Source organism: Electrona antarctica (genome assembly GCF_951216825.1).
Source record: "Electrona antarctica genome assembly, chromosome: 15".
In the NCBI taxonomy this organism is placed as follows: domain Eukaryota; kingdom Metazoa; phylum Chordata; class Actinopteri; order Myctophiformes; family Myctophidae; genus Electrona; species Electrona antarctica.
Genome location: NC_136796.1, coordinates 15,747,042 through 15,758,261, shown reverse-complemented (window position 1 = coordinate 15,758,261; position 11,220 = coordinate 15,747,042).

The window sequence follows — 11,220 nt, the reverse complement described above, 5'->3', positions numbered from 1 at the left end:
TATCCGTCACAGATACTCACAGTGATCCTACAAAATAACTCATTGCATCCCATACAACCGTCACAAACGTTCCTGGCAACCACGGATAACCCTAACCTTAGGGTATGGATAACAGACGGTCATGTCTACTAGAACCGGATTCTGACAAAACAACAACAAGAAACCCATTTTCTACTTTTAATGCAAATCCGTATTACACCTCTAATGAAGATGAAACACCATTCCACTTAAACCCCGAAAATGGACGACCCACAATTTTTGACAGAATAATTTATAAACATAGACAATATGTACCCACTGGTATAGATCCATATTTTGATGGATCTATGGCAGACTGAATTAATTGGATGAACTATACTGACGGATGCCGTAATATTGCACATGATGACAATTCTACGTATGCCCATGATGCCATATTGTGTGGACTACCTCCAACAACCAATGTCCCCAGAATCAAATCAAACATTAATTATGGGTATCTAAATTTGCATGGCTAGGGGACCCTGCTAACATGATTCATATTGGTGTGGATGACCAGCACAGATGTCTAACATGTAAGCTAGTCCTTTCGAGTTTTATACCTGGTGACACACTGTTGAATCAGCATGTTTACTTCAGCAGAGGTGAATGTTCATTTCTCAAGGCAAACTACACCAACGATATATTTTCGATATTTCGGGGTTTACAAGATTATACAAGCTAGTACATGTTTAAAGTAAACATGTATATCATATCGATGTAACCTATATGTTCATGTACATACTTTCCGGTCAATCAACATTAGCATACACTCATACTAGTTTTAAGTGTATCTGTAGGAATGTACGAACAATCATACAGATCAACAGATAAATAACCTTGAAAGAGCTAAAAAGCATTGAAAGGACTCCAAGAAAAGTACAGAGTTTTACTAGGGCCCCATTACACGGTTTCTTAAGAAAAATGTAGAGATGGATGAACCCCAATGATTTCACATAAATTACACACTGCGTTCATGATTTGATGATTCTTTGTTCAAAACAGGGTCAATACTGTAAACTTTGAAAGCCAATGTTAGACAATTAGGATGGAATATGAAATATCGGATAGATCCTTCCTGAACACATGACTATAGAGATACTATGTAACAAATTGTGGGATTTTTCTTTGGGGGCAGAATCTGGAGGAGTAATATAAAATGTGTTTTACACATTTACTGTGTAACATTAGCATATTTTGATAAAACATGAAACAGTTTTCCACCTCTAGGCTATGCTGAAAAGTTGGAGGCTGCACTATAGTGCCCCTCCGTCAAATCTAACCTCCATACATGTACATTTGAACACTTTTGATATTTGTGCTTACTTTTGATTTATACTGTTTTGTGATAATGAGCAAAAGCTTGTGTTGTGTTTTTGAATTCTGTATGCTTCATGTTGTCATCATTTTTTGTTTAATGTATGTCTTGTATTATTTTGTTGTGTTGCGTTGAGTTTTGAATTCTGTGCTTCATGTTGTCATAATGTTTGTTTAATGTATGTCTTGTGTTTTTGTGATTTGTTTGTTAAGTTTTGTTTTGTGTTCTTTTTTGTATCCATGTTTTCTTTTTTCATAATGTGTTTTGTTTCTTATTTTTGTTGTTTGTGTTACGTATATGTTGTCATAATTTTTGTTTTGTTTAATGTACATATTGTGTTTTTATGGTTTGTGCTTGTTTTGTCAAGTTTTGTTTTGTTTTTTGTGTAGCCTTTGATTTTGTGTAATTCGCGTGTTGTTGTAATAGCATCGCTATGTAGTTTACAATTTTACAGTTTAGGCATTTATTTAACCGATGTTCTGAATCCAGAGCAATTTACAGCGAGCAAGGACCCCCTCCCCAAGGTAATGCATCAAATACATAAAAGGTTGCCAAGAATAATACGCTAGTCAATAACCTCAGTCTAACCGTGTAATATCTATGAAAAAGAAGGCACTGAGCAGCTCAGACAATTTAAGCCCTTAGTTTAATAACAGGGTGCAAGTAAAAAGTGACAATGTTCTGCATGTAACCGGTCCTGCTTCTGAGATACACCAGACTGACCAGACTGACCATAGGCTAGAGGGAAGGGTGGAACTCCCTTCTACATAGTGTAATATCTTGTAATCTTGTATACTACATATAATACTATCTAAATTACATAAGTTATGCCTTTTTGAATATGCCTGTAAGATCATTGAGGCTCGGTTATGTGCTACGTCAAGTGCTATGGGCTAAGGGGGAGTGGAGTGCTTATGGGCTAAGTATGAAAGAGAGGGATTCCATCTATCTATGTGCACAGTTGCACGCGGGTGATTTTATCATGTATGGGGAGGGAAAATGTTATAGCTAGGTGAAAATAGTCAGGCTGCATTGTATAACTGATCTTCATGCTATACTGTAAGTCTGGACCTGTTCACCGATACAGTCAGCTGTATTTACAGCTGTTAATATTCAAGTTACCTATAACCAATGTTGTTCAAAGAAAACATATTCCCTAATGTCACTTGTCCAGTTGTGGTGTGTTTTAAGCTCTACTCTCAACACTTATGCCAATAGTACATTACATTACATTACATTACAGTCATTTAGCAGACGCTTTTATCCAAAGCGACTTACAATAAGTGTATTCAACATAGGTAGGGAACAAAAACTACTAATCACCAGAAGTCTTTAGTGCATTAGTACAATATCCAAAATCACAGACAATATCCAGTCTAATGATATCGATATAATACTGATACCCTGCCCCCATGCACAGACAGGCCTAAGTAAGTAATTATTATTCTGTTGATTATATGACGTTATGCCCTGTGGAAGCCACTTTTTCTTTCTCATGTGGAATGTGTTCCACTCTGGGGTGCACTCAGCGCACCATGGCAGTTTGCATGACAGACTCCGCACTGGCAGGAGAAGGAGACGGTTCCTTTGGATTAGATTACACAATATGGGTAACTACTAACTCACACATTGAGAACACAGTAGCTATAAGAGATAACTATAAGAGTCGCATTACAAGTTATAGAAAAAAGTAGTTTCGTTATGTAAAGTATGTAGGCTTAATGTACTTGGGCGCTAGTTCCAACACTGCCTATAACACAATCATTGATGTCTCGTGCTGAATATTACCCATTGAAGAAACTGTCTAGATGTAAAGCTTGATGAGTGATATAGCCATGGATCATAACGGTGGGCTTATTTTAAAAATATCATGATCGTTATTCCAAACATTTCTACAAGCGCCGTAACTACAAAAATGACAGAATAACTTTGCAATATTTGAACTTTTGTGGTACCATTTGATTTCCTTTTACAACTCTCAAGTCCATTTGGTTACCAACTCTCCATGATTTAGCTGCAGAGGGATCACCTCACCCACCCACTCAAGGACCCCCCGGTGGCCCCCGGCCTATTGTTTGAAAACCACTGCACTATGGGGGCTGAAATCACATCAGGTCATAAGTGGTATTGCAGTGTAATCATCTCTATAGATATTGGCCACTATGGGGTATCATTAACTTTCACTATAATTGAAAACATAAACTTATATTTCCCACACAAAGAGTAGAACTCGGGCCTCATGGTTGGAATCCATGTACTAACTATAACTATATACAACTTGGTCATATGCTGCATGAAAGTAATAATCACTACTTGAACTGGTCCCAATGATCATAACCATATTGTACAAATGTACAATCCGCAAATCTTGGACAAATACACAACTTCAAGGGTACATGTTAAGAGCATCAACACGTTTGGAGGGTAACAATAATAGCAGAAAATATTGGTCCCCTAATGTCACAGGTTCTGTATACATACACAGGTTAGCTCAGAGCCTACACAACTCAATAGAATCTATACACCTAATATCTAGCCAACCATTGTACAAACCTTTTCCTATTTCTTTATTTTTTCATTATAAGTTTTGCTTAAATTCATTTTCTTTTTTAAATTTGCATAATTTATTCATACTTTTATTTTTTCATACCTGTACTCAATAGTGTACACCTACTGTACACCCAATACTCCAACGTATATATGCACCTGGAAATTGCAATGTTAGGTTATACCAACACAAAAGCTGTGTGTTTTCCTGTCAGCTGTCAGCTGCTGTCATCGGTCACCTGTCACCTGTCACCTGGCACCTGTCACCTGTCACCTGTCACCTGGTACCTGTCACCTGTCACCTGTCACTTTCAAAGAGAAGGGGACCCCCACCCCCCTCTAATGATGGGGGAGGGGGTTTACAACTGCACCTGGCACATCAAAAAGATAAGGGATCCCCCACCCCCGGTTTTAACTACATCTAATTAACACATTAACGCAACAAACAGATGTTTTGAGGGGGGAGGGGTTTACAACTGCCAGCTGGCACTTCTAAAAGATAAGGGACCCCCCCACCCCCACCCACACACAGTGGTTCATCTAAACTTTCTATTGTTCTATTCACACCTGGACCCGGCATGTCTGTCTGTCTGAGGGACAACCCCCCTTCCTGAAAACACGCAGGCAGGGGACAGAGAGAGAGAGAGATAGGGAGAGATAGGGACAGATTTAAACATTTAATGTAAAAAACACTTAAGCTCTTAATCCAGAGCGATTTATAATAAGAAAGAACAAAAAGCATGGCAATACATCACATACATAAACATTAAGGTATGCATGGAATTTAGGGAATGCGTGGAATTTTATAATTATTATTATGCTAATTATATTTATGATTTTATGAGTTATGGGTTTATGAGTTATGGTTTTATGCTAATTATATTTATGAATAAATTAACATAAATTAACATAAATTACTCACTAGCGCCCCCAGTGGCCACATGGTGTAAGGTACAGCCCTATATATAGACTACTTCGGTCAACTGAGATGACAGCTTTCTTATTATCCTGCATGAATTGTTTGAAATGAAATGAAATGAAATCTATATTTACCCAGGGTATCTGGGCTAAGCTCAAGAACTTGTTTCCAGCCAGGCCCTGCTCATAGAACACATTTCATCGTAGTGGTTGATGCCTTGTTCAAGGGCATTTCAGCGGTGGTAATTTTAACGTGTCGGACGGCTGATTCGAACTGGGAACCTTCCGGTATCTAGACCGCGCCGCTATCCGTTCGGCCACCGCTGCCACAATTCCTTATGGGGAACAGAATTTTGCGCCTCTCCATTATTTCTTTAGGAAACTGGTCGTTCATCCCGAAATGCGTGTCTTTGAGCTCCTTTCCCTTTCGCTTGACCTGTTCCTTGTGTTTGTAATGCTCAAATGTAGCAATGATGGGTCGGGGGCGGGTGCTTTCTTTTTTCACAGCACCGAGGCGATGGACTCGGTGGAATGTGATCTCATTTACAGTTTCGGACGGGATTTTCAGATAGGTTGTCATGAAATCTTTTACCGCCTGTTCGGGGTCGGGTGTGATTCCGCTGGGTGGCTCGGGTATTCCAGAAAAAATTAGATTGTCTCGCATGGAGCGAGACTGTAAGTCGAGTATTGTTTCTTTCATGGTTTTGTTTTCGGTAGAGACAGAGACCATTTGGTGGGTGAGGGTGTCGACTGATTGTTTAAGTTGAGAGTTTTCCTGTGTTAAAGTGAGTATTTGTGCCTGGCTGAACTCCAGGCTTTTTTGTAGGCAGTTAAACTCTTTGTGGAGGATCTCAATGAGAGCAATCCGTGCGTCCATGGATGAGAGAGTATTGCTGATTGAAATGAGAGTATCACTGACCTCAGAGGAAGAGTCCGTTTGAGTGGGCGAGTCCTTTGAGCCGTGTCGGGGGCGTTTGAGGGTGTTTGTTGGTGTAATGTTTGCCTTGGAAACGAAGCCACCGTTACTGGCTTTGTTTCCTTTTGGGTTATCCATGTCCAGCTGTTGGTGGTGATCGTAGTGCTGATCGATGAAGTGTTCTAGGTCCTCCAGTTTTCCCGGTTGGAGAATAAAAAGTTTATCAAAAAAAGAATAGATGTAGTCCTAAAGTTTGAGTGCTACTAGCAGCAGGGCGCCGCCATTGATTCTCACACCAAGTCTCGTGAACTACCGGAGTCTCGTCACATCCCTCTAGTGGCTGACAACTGTCAGATGTGTGTGGCAACAAGTCGAGTCAGGCCCGGTTCTTCCTACAGGCCGACGAAGCGGCGGCTTCGTCGGCGGCTTTTTTTAACTTTTTATTTTATTTATTTTTTTACTCTGTCCCAACTCTGTCTGCCCAGTGTCCCCCCAGTGCCCCCCCAGTGCCCCCCCAGTACCTCCCCAGTGTCTCCCCAGTGCCAGTGTCCCGCCAGTGCCTCCACAGAGCCTCCCCAGTGTCCCCACAGTGCCTCCCCAATGGACCCCCAGTGCCTCCACAGTGTCCCCACTGTCCCCCCAGTGCCTCCACAGTGTCTCCTCAATTTTTGAGGGGGGGGGGGGGGGGGGGGGGGGCAGATGGGGCGCCAGATTGCTCAGGACCGGCCCTGAGTCGAGTTACAAGGTTACAAGCACTGCACCCTGAAATGAAACCAAATAATAACAAGAGGACTGACAGAAGTTTGCCAGAGGACTGTGGAGGTGGTGGTGCATGGCGGTTATTCCCATCTTGGTTCACCATCAGCTCTAATGATTCGATTTGCTCTTGTACCTCCTGGTGGCTCTTCTTCAGCGCGGTAAGCTTCTCCAGCTCCTTTCGCCTGAAGTACCTCTCCTCCTCAGCAGCCTGCTTCTTTCCCAGGGATCCGCCTGCTGCTCTGACATACCCACCACCCCCTCCACCTTTTCCTGCACCTTGACCCATGTCACCCATCTGACTGGATGACATTCTTAACTGCGTGCTGATAAAGCTTCTGGAGTTGGACCATGAGTTGGACCTAAGAAACATTGCCATGATTGCTCCCAGCTTGACCCGACTGTCACAACATTATATAGACAGACCGATCCCAGGTCTGACGTCACACCCAACACAAACCGGCACCAGCACAACATCGATTTTCACAGACTCGTCTTGCATTTGGCATTGTATGGACAATTGCCTATGGCGCCCATGGGAAAAAGTAATGGAGTTGCACGTAATCTTCCCTCCTGTCAGTCTGTGAATTAAGTTTGGGGATAAGATGAGATCTCACATCTCAGTTTTCCACTGTCTTCATCCCGTACAAGGCATTCCAGGCAAGTGCCCTCCGGACCTTCAGATCCTATTCCAATGAGGAAGTCCAGGTACCGATGTCCTTGACTACCTCGAACACTGTCCGACTCGCTGCAGCACTGGGTCTGTCCTCCATGTTTAATGCCATTTTGTTTTCTCTCCATTGAGTCGATATAGACCTTATGCAGACCATCTAAACAAACCATCTTGCCATTAAGTTAATGGCAGCTAGCCACAATTTGCCATTGACAGCCCAAACATCCAAACAGAAAAGTCCTATCTGATTGTATTAAACAACGTCAAAGTCACCAACATTGCAGATGTACGAAAAGCTTGAATTGTCCTCTTTCTATCTACAAAGTGTTTGTTTCATAAAAATCTAATGTTATGAGCTACTTTCTGTCAAGAAATTCCTTTCAGGTGATTCTTTTTCTATAAGTGTTGGAGTTTGGATGTGCTCGTTGGATATCACTCAACGGCCCTGCGTACCAACTGTTTAGAATTGAATGAACATAATGCAGGAGGCAGCAGGAGTGAGGCCGCTTTGCTGAAAGCGAGCGCTTCCAAACTCTGACACTTGGAAAAATAATCACATGCAAGGAATGTCTTGACAGAAAGTAGCTCATATTTTGCTCATATTTTGAGAAGATAAAAGTGAGGGCAGAAAAGTGAAGACGCCAAAAGTGATTGGCCGGAATGACTTTTGTGATGATTTGATGACGATAACAGCGATAGAAAGAGGGGGGCACGGTGGCACAGTTGGTAGTGCTGTCGCCTCACAGCTAGAAGGTCCTGGGTTCGATTCCCGCTCGGGACGCTGTGGGCGCTGGCGGCGTGTCTCCTCCTCCGCGTCATCGGTGCCCATACCCGAGGCGGGGTTGGCGAAAGGGTTTGCATGTTCTCCCCGTGTCCCCTAGGGTAGGTACCCTCACAAAAAACATGCAGTAATCCTGGTCTCTAAACTGCCTCCCCCTGGCCAGCCGGGGCGCCTGATGGAGGGGAAAGGAACTGGTTGGAATAACGTGTTCCTTCCACACGCTACGTCCAACCAGGGAAACTCAACTGTCAGGTGTAAAGGAGCAACTTGGACACTCAGGCATGAAGGAAGCATGAGTTCAAGTCTGTTGCTCTCCCCATGTCCCCCATATATGGGGACTAGTTTGGCGGAGGGTGTGTAGAGCCCAGGATCACATTAGATAATTGACACAGGGGTGAAAAATGGGATAAAAGATATATTGAGAAAGAGGATAATTCAATTCATTCATAATACTTTATTTGTGATCTTCAACTTCCTTTTCCCTTATAGTTCTTATTATATAAGTGCTAAGAGAACAAATTAATTGCATATTGTTACAGTAAATGCACAAAGTATGACTAATGTGCTGACCTGCTTTTCTTACACACCTGTTTAGCCACCAGAGAGCGCTATTGGCATATGGAATGGAACTAAACAACTGCAGAGACAGATACACTCTCTCTATCTATTCATAAAATCAACTGAGAGAGTACACAGCAATGACCACCATCCTAATACCACTGGTGGAAAGTAACTAAGTACATTTACATAAGTACTTATGTAAGTACAATGTGACGCATTGTGAGCTTGTAGATCTGCTATTTTCTCAAGATTTTGTATACATTTGAAAATTTTAAATGGGACATTCTATATGAGTACTTTTACTTTTGGTACATTAACCCATTCAGGCCTGACGTCAAAATTTTAAAAAAAAAGTTTTCTAAATCATGACAATTTTCGGAAAGATTTGAGGCACATTTTAACGATTTAAAAAAAATAGCAGACCTACAAGTTCATAGCGCGCCACTCGGTGGCGCGCTATGAGCTTGTAGATCTGCTATTTTTCAATAGCTAAATTATAACAATGTTTAAAACACCAAAAGGGGTTCCCGCCCCAAAATGGGTTAATGGTTAATGTGGTTAAACACTAACGTGACATGGATGCGTTCCAGGTCTCAATGGGTTAAGTACATTTTGATGCCAATACTTTTGTACTTTTACTCAAGTAACAGAGTATTTATATATTGCAGTATTTATACTATTACTTAAGTAAAACATTAGAGTACTTTTTTGTACTGCACATGCAGTCATGCATACACGCGCGCACACAAACACACACACACACACACACACACACACACACACACACACACACACACACACACACACACACACACACACACACACACACACACACACACACACACACACACACACACACACACACACACACACACACACACACACAGAGAGAGCTCCAAACATCTGTTTCTTGTTGATTCATCCTCAGAATGTTGCTGTATTCAAAAGCTGATGGATACTGTCGTGTTCATTAAGTAATGACTGACTCATTGTTTCCACAACACGCACAGTCGCACAGTCTGTATAAAGACATATCTCGCATATCTCATAGTGAAAACTCAAGATTCAGGCTGCCTTTGAATGAGTCACAAGCTCTTTTTAATACTTTTCATTGTGGTTAAATATTTAAAAAACCCACAGACTAAAACACTTTCAATTTGAAAATGTCTGCAGATCTACAGGCTCACAATGCAACATGCTGTGCGCTTGTAGATCGGCCATTTTTGCTACTCCTGCGTGACACACATATACGATAAAGTAAGACATTCATTTATGAAAGAAATACAAGGTTTCTGCCCGACAGCAACGATATAATATATTATAGAGTACTGTATGGAATGGTAGAGGTAATATAATGTTATAAGAGTGTTGTCATGGTCCAGTATAACAGAGGTAGTCATGTACGTATGCAGTGATTATGTACTTACAGCGAAGGGTCACTGCGATGAGGGAGATGACAAGGACAGCACACAGCATAGCTAAGCACAAGGTGGCAAGTCTGTAGGGCCCTGAACCTCTGGGCCGAGGGGGGGCCAGCCTGACAGAAGAGACGGGTCCTGGATAGGAGAGGGAGAAACAGAGAGGGGTATATGAGTCTGTAGGGCCCTGAACCTCTGGGCCGAGGGGGGGCCACCCTGACAGAAGAGACGGGTCCTGGATAGGAGAGGGAGAAACAGAGAGGGGTATATGAGTCTGTAGGGCCCTGAACCTCTGGGCCGCCCTGATGGTGCAGAGAGAGACAGAGAGGGGTACGATAGGATTATGTGGAACACAGAGATTCCCAACCCTTTTATTAATTTTAATGATAATATAATATAACATTAATATTTAAAAACAAAAAACTATTTTCTTTAGTGATACCAGTAAATAAGAACTTAAGTATACTACGTTAGTTCCATTGATCCAAGCCGGAAAACAATAGATTGATTGATCACTGAAATAATGCACCGAAATGCTTTGAAAATGCACACGGCCTTGTGTCAATAATGGTCGGATGGGAGAGTCGTGAAGCTTTCAAGATTTTCAAGTGGGCCCTGATGAAGAAAAGGTTGTGAACTGCAGATATACACAAAATGGAACAATTCCATACAAAACATCATTTGAAACACATTAAAGAGAAGCTATTTTAGGATATTTTATGTGTGAAATACCAACCTTTTTGATATTGAGAAATTGTTTTTAAACACAATAAACTGAACAGTTTTATCCATGAGTAAAATATTTTACTGTAGATGGAGGACTTCCATCCAGCTCCCTTCATCACATTCCTGGGCGCTGGCTGTATTTGTCAGGCATGATGCCAACGTCAAATTATGTTGATAATTATTAGCAACATGATTTGACTTTGGCTGAATGCCTGACAAAGGCAACATGTAGCCGGAAATGTGAGGAATGGGGCTGTTTTACTGATATTTTTAAAGCTGAAATTGGGAACTTATTAATGAATAAAACTTTATTCATTTTTATGTTCATCATCTTTAGAAATATTATACAGAGGTGGTCTGCCTACTCTTCCATTCAGACTTTTAATATAAACCCTGGTTTAGGATCAACAGGATGAAAAGTAGTACTGCCTGAAGCTCATACATGCAATATATCCCCTGGCTGAGAGCTAGAAATCTTGCCTCTCTCGCGCTGGTTCAAATCCTGCGAGGACACGATAAAAAGGATTTGAAGTTTATTGAAAAGGTTTCTGGCACACGATCAAATCCTCTTCGCCAGACTCAGCACAA